Below are 14858 nucleotides of genomic sequence, written 5' to 3'. Positions count from 1 at the left end.
TCCTGTAATGTAGGCGAAGTATTGTACTGCCCAAAAAACTGCGAGCAGGTGCCTTTCACAGGCGGAAAGCCCTTTCTCTACGGGGTCTAGCATGCGTGGGGCGTATGCTATGGGGCGTAATTGGTCATGGCGTTCCTGGAGGGGCACGGCCGAAAGGGCTCGGTCGGTGCTTGCAACCTCAATTGCGTACGGGGAATGTGGATCTGGGACCTGTAGCGTGGGGGCTGTGCTGAGTTCTCTTTTTAAAGCGTCCACGGCATCTGTATGCTGTGGAAGCCATTCCCAAGGTGTCTGCTTCTTGAGAAGTTCGGAAAGGGGCGCTGCTTTAGTCGCGAAACCGTCAATATGGTTTCGGCAGTAGCCAACCAGTCCTAAAAATGACCGGAGGCTTGAGACATTGTGGGGAAGGGGCAATTTGACGATCGAGTCAATTCTCTTTTGCTCGATCTCGCATTTACCATGTGTGATCACTGTTCCCAAGTAAAACACTTTCTCTTTCAGAATCTGGGCCTTCTTGGGGTTGACTTTACAACCAATTTCTTTTTGGAGTGCTAGGAGTTCGACGAGAAGCAAAATGTGCTCTCCCTTTGTGTCTGTCTGTAGTAACAAGTCGCCTACCTACTGGACCAGACAATCGGGCGGGAAAAGTTTGCTAATCCATTTGCCATCTGTCGGTGGAAAATGGAGGGGGAGTTGTGGAAGCCTTGTGAAAGGCACGTCCACGTATATTGTTGCTCTTGGAGTGTAAAGGCGAATTTGTACTGGCACGCTTGTCAATGGAATGGACCAGAAGCCATTACTAATGTCCAAAACCAAAAATTTTTTTGACTGGAGTCCCTGTTTGAGCATGGTCTCGGGACTCGTAGCTACGGTGGGGGCTGCTGCTGGGGTTACTTTGTTCAGTTCCCGGTAATCAATGGTCAGTCGCCATGATCCATCCAGTTTCCTGACGGGCCAAATCGGTGCGTTGTTTGTGGAGGCTACTGATCTGAGTACGCCTTGATCCAACAAACTCTCTATTACTTTGGAGATTTCTCCCTCTGCTTCCTGGGGAAAACCGTACTGTTTCTGGGGTTTAGGGTCAGGACCTGTAATGTTCACAAAGCCAGTCAAACTGCCACAGTCGTGCTTGTGCTGTGCAAATGCTGCTTTATGTTCCTGCAGGACTGCCCTAACCTGTTTGTCTGCACTAATGGCTCAAGGGTCAAACCAGAAGTCTCCTACTGAGCTAATCCTATTTACGTATTCTCCTACTGTGAGCGTGGTGGGGGCTCGTGCTGCCTTTGCCATTTTCCATACATACTTGTTCACTGGATCAAAAGAAAGGTTATGGGAGCTCATGAAATCGATCCCAAGGATATGTTCTGCTGTCTGGGGCAGATCAACTAAAACTACGGGGTGCTTGGTTGTGATGTTTCCTATCTGTATTGCTATAGGGGCTGTGATGTGTCCCTGTTGTAAATGGCCTGTAAAACCGCTGAGTGTAATGGTGTCTGTTGTGGGCCACGTGTCTCGCAGGAACATCGTGGAGGAATTGAGTGTGGTGTGGGACCCTCCTGTGTCCCAAAGAAATTCTACGGGTTGTCCCCGAATTTTGCTGTTACTACCGGTCTACCGGACTTGTCCCAAAGGGTGTCGCAGACCCAAGTTGGGGAGCCCGAACACCGTCAGTCGGTGCCATTCATGTCTGTACTCTCTGAACGGGAGCTAACGCTATGGATCGGCTTTGCCCTATTCTTGTTTAGGGTGCCTGTCTTTTGGTTTCTCTGCTGCTTCTGGGGCGCGTTGCACTCTCGTGCAAAGTGTCCTAGCTGTCCACAATTATAACATTCTTGAGGTTTTGGCTGGGGTTGGCTGTTCCTGCCTTCATTTACCCGTGCGGGGTTCTGGTGTGCTTTATCTGGGTTCATTTCTGCCTGCTCTTCATCGAGCATTATAAATGCGGTTTTGCCTGCAATTGATTGCTCCCAAGCGCGGGACAATCTCTTCAAAACCCATTTTTCATTGTGGGCCTCATCTGAGGGGGTCATAATTTGCGCAAGCTTTTCATCCTGCTTCTGTGGCATGGGAGACTAGAATTCGGGTCGATTTGGCCATATTATCTGGGGACAAATGGGCGCGGGCTAACTCTCCAAAAACTGCGATAAAGTGAATCCACAAACGTCCAGCAAACGCTGTGGAGTGCGCTGTCTTCTTTTGCCTACACTTATTTAGGCCTTCTACGGGGTCTCCTCTGTTAAAGCCGATCGCATCAAGGATCGCTGTGTGCATCTCTTGGAGTGTGCCTCCTCCTACATTCTGTGGGTCGGGAAGGGCTGCTAAGACTGAAGCGTCGAGGCTCAAAACTGTGAGCTTCACTTGTTCCTTTTCGTCCAGGCCGTACATGGTTGCCTGTTGTTTGACTTTCGTGAAAAATTGGTGGGGGTCTGAAGTGGGAAGGAACGGTGTAATTTTTCACACGCGTCCCGTAATTGGGTCACGGTTAACGGGGTTGTGTAAAGGAAGTCTGCTTCTCCTTCTCCTGTGGCCCTGCAGTGTGTGGTTACAGGATTCATGGAGTTGTGTTCTGCCTGTTCGGTTGGGGGTTAGGGCGCTTTCCTGTTCTGGGGTTTTTCCTGCATACATGTCCCATGTACGTATCTATGGGCAGTCTCGTTCAATTCCTGCCAGTCGGGGCCGTGTTCTTGATCTAATTGGGGTCCGAATGTACTCTGAAATCCATTTTGCATGGACAGCAGAGATTGCAATTCTGCAATTTGCTTTCGGCATTTTGCGTGGTCTACTGAGCTCTGCCTTTGTTCCGTCGTGGAAGTATGGAGTGCACGTAGGGCTGCTTTTAAATCATTGCACTGTTTCTGCAATTTCTCGACTTGCTGTTCTGTCTCTTGTCTTACCAAGACCGCACGTTGCGTCACCTGGTAGGGCTTATCGTATTGCTTCTGAAAACTGTTCAAATGTGCGAGACAAGACTGATGTGCCCACTTGGCATCATCCACCTCTCTGTCCCTTGCTGCTAACTGCTCTTTCAGATCTCAAGTCTCTTTCTCTACCTCGCTCACGTCTACCTCACTACTTCTGTCTCTCTCCTCTATCTCTCTACGGAGCGTCCTAACGACCTCCTCTGTGCCTCGCAATTGTGCCAAACAGGGCACGATTGCCATCGGCTTGCGAGCTTTCCCTAAGCTCTTCTTGTGGATCTCTGACAGGTTGTCCCACCAAGTATGTCCTATACTCCTGGGTCCTGTTTCCTCATTATCACAGAATTCACTCCAAAGGGGCCATCCTTTCCCTTTGAGATATTTCCTGATCTCATCTTCCCAAACGGGACACTGTCCTACTCTACTGGTCGCTGCGACCTCGAATTCCTGGGGGTTTATAAGGTGTTCCATTGCCTTCATTGCCATTCTTTCTACTAGGATCTCTACCGAATTTGGAACAGGGGGTGATAAAGCGGTGATGTAAACACAGGTACGGCTTACGCTAATTTACGGCCTACAAAACTCCTGACAGTTTTACGCAACAAAATCTCTCAGGTTTACCTTATATCCTTGTTAGTACGCATGCATTAACACACTTCCAAATCTCAGAGGCTTGATCAGTACTGTTGTGACGCTTGTGGTTTTTCTTTCTGTTCCCAATTGGATTCTCAATTCAAATTTTGGGTTCTCTCGGAGTGGTTAGGCCACTTGTAAATCGAGTCCTGTCAGGAGTCGCCAGTAAATGTTGCTAACATTTGGTTGGCTCTTAATTTGGCTCTGTTTAATCACATTTGCTCAAGAGTCGCCAGGTATCTTTCGACACCGCCACAAGGTTCAGAACTGAATACTGATCAATGACTCGATACACCAGTTAGTAAGTTCAAAAGCAATGCTCATTTATTTACACACAGTCAAATCTACTCATGCATAAACTCTACAAACTAAACTACCACTATTACTAATGCCTATACTTAGCTTTGGGCACCCACTCAGCCAGAGGATCAATGGCCGTTGCTCAGTTCTGAGGCTGCTGGGTTGAGCTGTTTACAGGGGAGCAACTAGGAGCGTCTATCTCATAGCGTGCGTTGACTTGGGACTTACTTGGTCTGATGCAGCTGCTAGGCAGGTCTCTCTCTTCGGTGAGAGCCAAAGCCAAAGGAGGGCGTTCTCCCTTGGGGGATACATTTTGTACTAAAAGGGCTTCGCGCGCTTTTGGGCGGGCCTTGAACTTGGCCTCAACTAATTGGGTCTTTCCCAATCATCTGTATCGATTTTCCTCCAATAGAGGGGTGGTTCCCTGATCGCTGGGCGTGTCCTGGTGACTGTCAGTCTGCTTTGTCTTAGCTTCTTCTGGCGCCGGGGAGTCTGTCCTAACATTGTGTATCTAAATGTTTCCCTTTTGTCCCCGGAGATAGCTCATTAATATGTAGATTGTTTGGTGGTTTCTGTCCTGTCTGAGAGTTTAACCTTCTAATCAACAGACAGAGCTTGCACCTGCTTGTTTCTTAGCATTGTCCAATTTTCCCTGCATTCTTTGCGGGTGTCCATTTTGTAATCGGGACATGGCCATCCCAGATGGCTACAGTCTCTACTGTAAAGGTCGGGAGACCATAGACATAATCGTGGAATTTCACGATGCCAGTGAGAAGGCCCAAGCATTCTTTCTCTATTTGAGCATATCGTTGCTCAGTGGGGGTCATGGCCCTTGACACGTAGGCCACTGGAGCCCAGGACGAGGTGTCGTCCTTCTGGAGGAGCACCACCCCAATGTCGCCCTGGCTGGCGTCTGTGGCGATTTTAGTCTCCCTCGCTGGGTCAAAAAAAGCTAGAACTGGAGCGGTGGTTAGCTTCGCTTTCAACTCAAGCCACTCTGCTTGATGTGCGGGTAGCCACTGGAAAGTGGTGGACTTCTTCACCAGGTGCCTGAGGGCCTTGGTGTGTGACGCAAGGTTGGGAATGAACTTCCCCCAAAAATCTACCATCCCCAGGAAGCGGAGGACTGCCTTCTTGTCCTCTGGGGTCTTCACTGTGTTGATGGCCTTGACTTTGTCTGAGTTTGGTTGCACGCCCTGCTGGGAGATCTGATCACCCAGAAACTTAATTGACGACATGCCAAAGGAGCATTTGGTTTTATTTAATTTCAGGCCGTTGGCATGTATGCGCTTGAAGGCTTGTCGCAGACGAGAAATATGTTCCTCCGGGGTCGTGGACCGTATGATGACATCGTCAACATAAACCCGCACACCGTCAATGCCCTCTCGCATTTGCTCCATTATTCGATGAAAGATTTCGGAGGCCGAACAATACCAAACGGCATGCGGTTGTAGCAATATCTTCCGAAGGGTGTAGTAAACGTGCAGAGCTTCCTGTGCTGGACTCGTCCAGTTGTATCTGCTAGAAGCCACGCGATGCATCCAGCTTTGTAAAGAATTTGGCATGTGCCATCTCACTCGTCAGCTCCTCCCGCTTCGGGATCGGGTAGTGTTCCCCCATAATGTTGCGGTTCAGATCCTTGGGATCGATACAAATGCGCAGTTCTCCAGAGGGCATCTTGACACAGACCATCGAGCTGACCCAGTCAGTTGGTTCCGTCACCTTGGATATTATTCCCTGCTCTAGGAGCGCCTGCAGCTGCGCCTTTAGAAAGTCCTTTAGGGGCGCCGGCACCCAGCGTGGCGCATGGATGACAGGCGTGACATCAGGCCTGAGCAGAATTTTATAGTGGTAGGGCAGCGTACCCATCCCACTGAACACATCCGGGTATTGCAATAGTAGCTCCTCAGTGTCGGCCTGAAGAGTGCTGTTGGCAGAGGACATGGCATGTACACACTGGACGAGATGGAGTAGCTTGCATGCATGGGCACCAAGCAGGGAAGCCTTGCCGGGCTTGACGATCTCAAACCGCAAAGTGGCCTTGATGGCCTTGTTGGATACATGCAGGTGACATGCCTAATGCAGTGATGACATTTCCATTGTCGAGAAACTGGCAGGCCGGCGGAAGAATTGTTGGCTGCTTTTGGATACGAGCAAGATCTGCTCGGGATGTTAGATTGGCCGAAGCACCGGTGTCCAGCTTGAACCAGATGCTACAATCGTTGACTTGTACTGTGGCACGCCACTCGTCCGCATAATCCACATTGAGGATGGGTGTGTGCGTTGCTGAATGCGAGGAGGCCTTGTCATGCATGGCGAGGATGCCCACTCGAGATGGGGACGCCGGGCAGTCGTCCTATGGATCCGTGACGGGATCAGGTTCCAAATCCAGCAGCCCTTGCTGCACACTTCGAACGCGTCTGCGTTGGAACTGGGATCGCTGGCCCCCTATCGGAGGTGCAGACCTGCACAACGCCGCATAATGGCCAAGCTTCTTGCAGTTGAGACATCGCCTGCTTCTTGCAGGGCATTGCCGCTTTAAATGAGCGGTGCCGCAGTTGGGGCACATCATCACGTTGACGTTGTGAAGCTCGGTGCGTCGTCGCAGATGCGCAGTGCGGTCAGCCGCCGATTGCACCTGCGCAGTGTAGTCTTCAGCCGCTTCGTTCCCCCAACCATGGTGCGCATGCATGGGACCCCTGGAAAAGCGTGCAAAATCGCCGCCTTCATCGATGCTCAAGCGCCGCATTCGGGCGATGGCCTGTACACTCGCAGCCTCATTGGAGGCAAGTTGGTCCTGCTCTGTCGACTTAAGGCGGGAATAGCGACTTTTCGTCTGTTCGTGGACTTTGCATATCTTGATGGCCACTGGCAGGGTTATTTTTAATTTTTAGGAGCTGCTCCCGGAGGGCATCGGAGTGGACGTCAAACACGATCTGATCCCTGATGAGGGAGTCAGTGGTGTCACCGTAGTTACAGGATTGCGCTAGAATGCGAAGATGAGTGAGAAAAGACTGGAAAGGCTCAACCTTACCCTGAAGGTGCTGCTGGAAGACATAACGCTCGAAGCTTTCGTTCGTCTCGACCTCACAGTGACTGTCGAATTATGGCTAAGACGGTCTGGAACTTGGTCTTGTCCTCATCGTCGGCAAAAGTGAGCGAATTGAAGATTTGGATGGCCTGGTCCCCCGCAGTCGACAGTAGCAGCACGATTGTTCGGGCATCGGACGCACTTTCGAGGCCCGAGGCCTCAAGGTATAGACTGAATTTCTGCTTGAAGACCCGCCAGTTGGCGCCAAGGTTCCCGGAGATCTGGAGCTGTGGAGGTGCCTGGATCTTTTCCATGCCGCTGGAGGCAGTTGGTGGTCGTCAGTGAATTAGCGAAAGTAAATTACTTAGAAGCAGTAGCCACTCCTGCTATCATGTTGTGTTATTCACCCTGCGGTAACACGGACTGCAACACAATGCAGTTAAATGATCAAGCATACACCAAATGTAGGCGTTGGTTCAATACGATTTATTGAACTTCAGTAACGAAGCACTGGGTTGACTCTCTACTACTCTAAGTAAACTAACATTAACTATCTAGACCGGGCTAGCTCTGATCCACGTGTAGAAGGTGTTGAATGATTTGTGCACCCTGACTGTCACTGCAGTTGTCACCAGTGGAAAGAGGCCGAGTGCTGATGCCTCGTGTATTTTATAGTTGGAAGCCCCCCTCTGGTGTTCTGTCTGGTGATTGGTCGTGTTCTGTTCTGTATGTTGATTGGCTCACCTGGGTGTCTGTCACTGCCTGCTTTTACCTCATGATGTGCATGGGTACATATTATGACACCCATGGCACTGAGGACCCGGGTTCGATCCCGGTCAGGGTCACTACTGTCTGTGTGGAGTTTGCACATTCTCCCCGTGTCTGCTTTTGTTTCACCACCACAACCCAAAGATGTGCAGGTTAGGTGGATTGGCCGTGCTAAATTGCCCCTTCATTGGAAAAAACAATTGGGTACTTTAAATTTTTTTTTTAAAGTTAGATGATGATACAAATTTACGTGGAAAAGTAACCTGTGGGAAGAATACAGACTCTGAGAACGTCCAGTCCCTTAAAATGCTTTTAATATATGATTGATACTGAAACTTGCAGTGCTACCCCACTTTGCACTCTCTTCCCAGTGCTGGCAAACTCTGGCATTGCTCTCCTAATCTGTTGACCCCATCCAAGTTTTTTCAGGTTTCAAATCCACCAGCAATGCTGTTAATTAATGTCCCCGGTACTACATTTTTGTGTGATTAAAGTACGTTAAACACCATGTGTAACACCATGAGAGATCTGCTCATAATATATTAAAAACTAATGGATAACACACTCTTCCTGTAAGCACTATATTTATTTCTTGTAATATTTTCCTCATCATAAAACAATTTATCCTTCAAATTAGTGTCAGGAATTCAATGATGATCTGCTCGTAATATTAAAAGATTCTGCATATAGTGCACATCTTTTATCAATATTCTGCTTACTGTAATAATGTTTCCATTATATTTTATTCATAACACCTCTCTTGTTACAAAACATCACGTCCTTTGATTTGTTGCAAGCAATGTCATGTGAGATCTGAATGTAGAATATCTCAACTGCAGACCATTTTGCAGGTTGTTTTTGATAATCTTATCATAATAATGTCACAACAATTTATCCAGCAGTGTGAATACTATTGCGTCCCAAGCGCAAAGAGTGTACGTCTGCAGTGATGCAAAATGCTGCACACAACTTTTCAAAAGTTACAATAAAATCTGTATATAAATATAAATGTTTCTATCAAGTACTATATCTTGTATCAAAGGTGTAATCCCATCTGTGGTTCAGCTAACAGTTATAAACTGCTTGAAATGCATGTCTGTAATTTATGGTATTATTCACATCCCAACAGACTGATTGATTTGATTAACTAAATTTGTTAATACCTTGTAATCTATTCATTCCTGTGCCTTTAGAAGTTCTAAACTTTTAAGTAACCATTACAGAATTTTATTCATCAATTAAATTTGATTCCCATTATGAATATTTTCACATAATACATATAACATAAGGTCCTCAGACTTAAATCATATCTTTTCCATTTTTGTCAACTAAGGGAAAATAACTTTGCTTTAATTTGCTGTGACATTTAATAGTTTAATTAACAAGTAGTGTTGAGGAAATAAAGTTAGTTTACAATAACAATCAAGAGTTGTTTTAGCACGATTATTTCCTTAATTTGTTCTTTTGAGTAATAAAGCAATTTGATCTATTACTTTTGTAAGGGCCACGAAGAATCCAGCACGAGTTGAAGGATAGAAAGAAATAACATTTATTTACAATACCATCTATAAAAACAGCAGCAGCAACTCCTTGCTGCTCACTCACTCTCTGCCGGTTCCAAACTGGCCAGCTTTATTTATGCAGGGAATCTGCTAATGATTTCTCCGGCTCCCACATTGGGGAAGCTCATACTCCCAAAGGATTGTGGGATTGCCATTTGTCCCTAGCCAGTGGTAAGCAGGCAGGTGAAAACAATTACGATAATATAAAATGAAGGTATCCTCACATTATACTATGCTCAGAATCAGTTTCCTTCCATCTAAGGCCATTATGGTTTTGTGGCCCAAATAATTTAGTATTAAATTGCCATACCTTAAGAAAACTGCCATGGCTATGGAAAAAGACACAGAGGAGATTCACTCAGCTGTTGCAGGGATATGAGGATATAATTGTGAGGAGAGAAGAAAGAAACTTGGCTCGTCATGAGAACAAAGAAAGCTAAGAGAAGGTCCGATAATGGTGTTCAGAATAAAGAGAGGTTTCAATCAAGTAAATTAGAGCGATTTGCACTGGTAAGTGAGTCAGTAATTAGTGGGTAACCAAAAAAACAAAGTAAGTGATTCAGAGAATACCTTGACTCACTGGGCTATTCTACCAGAAAAGGTAAAGAAACAAAGTCATATTACCTCCGAATATGGAAAGGACATTCACATGAGACCGATACAGACACTGACAGAAAAACAGTAGTCATTGAGTTAAGAAGTGTATGCTTGCAATGTGTATCTCTATATATAAATATAAAAGTGTATATTATTTGGCTCCTGTTCTGTTCTTCAGCTACTTTTTTTCTGAAGTCGAACATGGTATCAGAAGATGCTTCCGCACAGATGAAGATTGGAAGAAGAGAAGAAGAACACTGGCAGAAAACCATACTCCTAGCAGCCATTGAGAAAAATGACAGAAAATAAATGTAAATTGTCAGAATATGACTACCCCCCTGCCTCCCCCGCCAACCCCACCATCCAATGTTCTTAAAGTCTGAACCATATAAACATTGGAAGAATGGAGTTGATGTGTGGGTATGGGTGTGACTTGACCAAACAGGTGTTATGGGTCAGAGTTTAGAGAACCCCAAAGTGTAGCATGGAGTTCAACTGACACACAACTTTTCATAGATTGTGGAGTGGGGAGAACACGGCGCACTCTACAGGTGTGATACAGCATAAATGGACAAGTGTTTTAAAACAAAACAATGTTTATTCTATCAACTCAAGTTAACCTTTTTAAAGCAACCATTGAATATCTTAACACCCATTAATTCAAAGATAACCCCCAAAGACTAAGTAATCATTTCAGCTGTCCTTTTAACATCCAAAAGGCATAAACAACCTGCAAACAGGAGCACATTATGTTACATTCATTATATATAATGAGAAAGGGTTCAACCGTGCTGCTGCTTTTGGTTACTTCAGCTACAGCCCCTTTGTTTTCTTCATGCAGCTCACTGGAAACACACAGACACACCCAAGCTGCTCTCTCAAACTGAAACTCAAAAAGCAGAAATATAGCTCAGCTCCTCCCACACTCTGACATCACTTCACTAACATGAGCAGTTTCATTTCTTAAAGGCACATTTCTTAAACACCCATTTCTTAAACATACTCTCACATGACACCTCCCCCCCCAAAAAAAACCCCCATCAACTTCAAGATGGTTTCATTTTTCACCTTTGCAGCATCAATTAAGAAATGCACACAGTAAAAATACTTTATCGGTTCAAAAATAATCAATACACGCAAACACGTATAATAATATAGTCCATTTTTTTCCCCTCCTTCTTCCTTCAACCAAAATCCTTCTGTTCATCACATTCATGACAAAGTATCGGCTATCACGTTTTCCCGTCCTGCCACATGTACTATTTTTAAATGAAATGGCAGTAACAATAAACTCCAGCGAAACAGCCTTGCATTGTTATTCCGGAACCGCTTCAAAAACATCAACGGATTCTGATCAGTATATATAATGGTGTCAGACGGCTTGCTGGTCACATGAATGTGAAAATGTTGCAAAGCCAGCACCAAACTCAAAGTCTTCTTCTCAATCATCGAATACTTTTTCTGGTGAGAATTCAATTTCTTTGAAAAATAACCAACAGGCCGCTCTAGCCCTTCGTCGTCGTCTTGTAGAAGCACCACACCTACGCCCACATCACTCGCATCAACAGCCACTTTGAATGGTCTGGTATAATTTGGGATGACTAACACAGGAGCAGTGGTTAACACAGCCTTCAGGCCGTCAAATGCCTGTTGACACTCTGCTGTCCACTGGAATTTGTTACGCGTCTTGAGCAAGTCCGTCAGTGGAGCGATCACACTGCTAAAATTTGGCACAAATTTCTGGTAAAATCCACTCATACCAAGAAATCACATTATTTCCCGTCGTGTCGAGGTATCAGAAACTCCCCAATAACTTTTGTATTCACATCCCATGGGACCATTCGACCCTGTCCGATTGTATGACCAAGGAAAGTGACTTGGGCCTTTCCAAATTCACTTTTGGCTAGGTTTATCACCAAACCCGCCTCCTGAAGCCGATCGAATAACTCCATCAGATGTTTTAGATGTTCTTTCCATGTCTGGCTGAAAACTAACAGATTGTCGATGTATACCACACAATTGGGTAATTCTGAAACGACTGTATTAGTTAACCATTGAAATGTGGCTCGGGCGTTTTTCATGCCAAATGGCATAACTTTGAATTGGTATATACCATCTGGAGTCACAAAAGCTGAAATCTCCTTCGCCCTTTCAGATAAAGGTACCTGCCAGTAACATTTAGGTAAATCCAATTTGGAAACAAAAGCGGATTGTCCCACTTTCTCAATGCAATCCTCCAAACGTGGGATAGGATAAGAGTCCGTTCTTGTAACTGCATTCACCTTTCTATAGTCCACACACAACCGTTGGGTACCATCTGGTTTAGGTACCATCACTATGGGTGAGCTCCATTGGCTGCAACCCACTTCAATTATGCCATTTTTAAGCATACTCTCAATCTCTTTGTTAACCTGTGACAATTTTAAAGGATTAAGTCTATATGGATGGTGTTTGATAGGAACAGCATTTCCCACATCTACATCATGTATAGCCATTTTAGTACTTCCCAATTTATCTCTGCAAACTTGCCCATGTGATATCAATAACTCTTTCAGGTCAGTTCGTTTTTCCTCTGGAAGGTAACTTAACAATTTATCCTCATTTTTAAGAACATCCTCATTTTCCAATTTCATTTGAGCTATGTCAAATTCACAGTCATCTGGATTTGGTTCGTCACTTTGAGTTAGAATCATTAAAACCTCCTTTTTCTCTCCTTCCCTTTCAAAGTACCTTTTAAGCATATTCACATGACACACTCGGTGAGTCTTCCTTCTATCTGGTGTTTTTATCACATAATTCACCTCACTTAATTTTCTTTCAATCTGATACGGTCAACAAAACCTAGCTTTTAAAGGCTCACCTACCACTGGTAACAACACTAAAACTTTATCTCCACTGGCAAAACTACGAACTTTGGATTTCTTGTCCGCTACCCGTTTCATCACATTTTGTGCAACTTTCAAATGTTGTCCAGCCAATTCACCTACTCTATTTAATTGTTCCCTAAAATTTGACACGTAATCCAATAATGTAATTTCCGATTTCTCACCCACAAATTTTTCCTTAATCAATTTAAGTGGCCCTCTTACCTCATGACCAAAAATTAGTTCAAAAGGACTAAATTTGGTAGACTCATTAGGTGCATCCCGAATTGCAAACAGTACGAATGGAATTCCTTTATCCCAATCCTCTGGATAATCTTGACAATAAGCCCTTAACAGTCTTTAATGTCTGATGCCACCTTTCTAACGCTCCCTGCGATTGTGGATGGTACGCAGTTGATTTATATTGTTTTATTCCTAAGCTATCCATAACTTCTTTGAATAACTTTGAGATAAAATTTGATCCTTGATCCGATTGTATTTCTGTGGATAGTCCATATCTAGTAAAGAATTTAAGAAACTCCACCACAATTTTTTTAGGTGTAATATTACATACTGGAATGGCCTCTGGAAGCCTAGTAGACACATCCATTATAGTCAAAAGATATTGATTCCAACTTTTTGTTTTAGGAGACGGTCCTACGCAATCAATTAGGACCTTGTAAAAAGTTCCTCAAATGCTGGAATGGGTATTAAGGGCGCTGGTCTTATCACTGCTTGAGGTTTCCCTATGTCATGTGAGAGTACCTTTAAGACATGGATGTTTAAGCAATGTACCTTTATGAAAACAGTGATGTCAGAGTGTGGGTGGAGCTGAGGTCAGGTCAGCCATTTTGCAGTTTAGTTTTGCAGTTTGAAAAGAGCTTGAGAGTGTGTGTGTTTTGCAGTGAGCTGGATTTGGTGTGATATCTGCCATGAAAGACTATCTCTGGATCATTTGGGTAATTTAAACTCATAATAGTAAAGCCTTTAACCTGATGTGATTTTGTTTAAAGGTGTTAAGTCTCTTGGAAGTTTGAAGGAACAGTTTAAGGAATTATTTACTGTTGCAATATTTTCTGAGTTATCTTTGAAGTAAGGGGTGTTAAGAGATCCAATGTTTATTTAAGATGTTTAGTTGAGTTCATGGAATAAACATTGTTTTGTGTTTAAAAACCACGTGTCCATAATTGTAATCCCACACCTAGGGAACAAGCCGTGTGCTAGGAAAAGCAACAAATACATTAAAGGGAGTGGTTAGTTGAACTCCATGATACATTTTGGGGTTCTGAAAACACCTCGCCAAGAACACCTATCACTTGACATGTGTGACCTGATTGACAACATTTAACTACATCTTTATGTAGTCCAGGCCAATAAAAATGTTTCTGGATTTTAGCTTGAGTTTTCCTTATCCCCAAATGACCTCCCACTGGTACCTCATGTGCAACTCGCAGCACCTCCTTTCTATACCCTACTGGCAATACTACTTGATGAACTTCTGCCCACATTTCATCCGACTGCATATGTACAGGTATCCATTTTCTCATCAAGGCATCACTTTTACGGTAATAACACTCTGGTATACCCTCAGATTCCTCTTCCGCATATGCTTTCTGATACATCCGTTTTATTTCTACATCTTTCTGTTGGAACTCCGCCCATTTTCCTGGACTAAAAATATCTGCCTCATCCTCCACCTGTTCTTGTTCTTTTTCAACCATCTGATCAAAAATCGTTTCTGATAATTGCACTTCAACTTCATCTTCACTCTTTGATTTCTCCTCTTGTCTTAACCTGTGACTATGCAACCTTGTCACAACACAATCCGGAAAAATCCCAGGATATTTGTCCTTCAACACTTCAGGTGTCTGATTTTCCACTGGCTTGTCAACTACAGTAGGCATCACTCCCACTTGTGATCCAGCTATATCCTTACCCAAGATAAACTGTATTCCTGGACAAGATCTTTTTCTATTACTCCTACTACCACTTCATCACTCTTCACTGGACTTTCCAACCTTACCTTATATTATGGAATGCTACTCCTCTCACCCTGAATTCCACAGATTACCACCTTTTCTAGCAACATTCTTCCCAAACTACAAAATTCCTCATCACTTACCATTAAAGATTGCCTAGCTCCCGTATCTCTTAAAATTGTGACTTCTTCACCTGCTCCTCCTGA

At 44.5% G+C, this 14858-nt stretch overlaps 1 long non-coding RNA gene across 1 annotated transcript in view; it reads left to right on the top strand.

Moving 5' to 3' along the window:
- LOC140391633 (uncharacterized) overlaps positions 1-11875 on the top strand; it is a 48625-nt gene extending 36750 nt beyond the window's left edge. The window contains exon 3 of the long non-coding RNA XR_011935143.1: positions 9988-11875. This is a non-coding gene — a long non-coding RNA (uncharacterized lncRNA). The remainder of the gene's footprint in view (positions 1-9987) is intronic.
- The last annotated feature ends 2983 nt before the right edge of the window (positions 11876-14858 follow it).

This window comes from Scyliorhinus torazame, chromosome 15 (genome assembly GCF_047496885.1).
Source record: "Scyliorhinus torazame isolate Kashiwa2021f chromosome 15, sScyTor2.1, whole genome shotgun sequence".
NCBI lineage: Eukaryota > Metazoa > Chordata > Chondrichthyes > Carcharhiniformes > Scyliorhinidae > Scyliorhinus > Scyliorhinus torazame.
The sequence above is the reverse complement of the archived record's forward strand: the minus strand, read 5'-3'. Positions and strand labels throughout refer to the sequence as shown.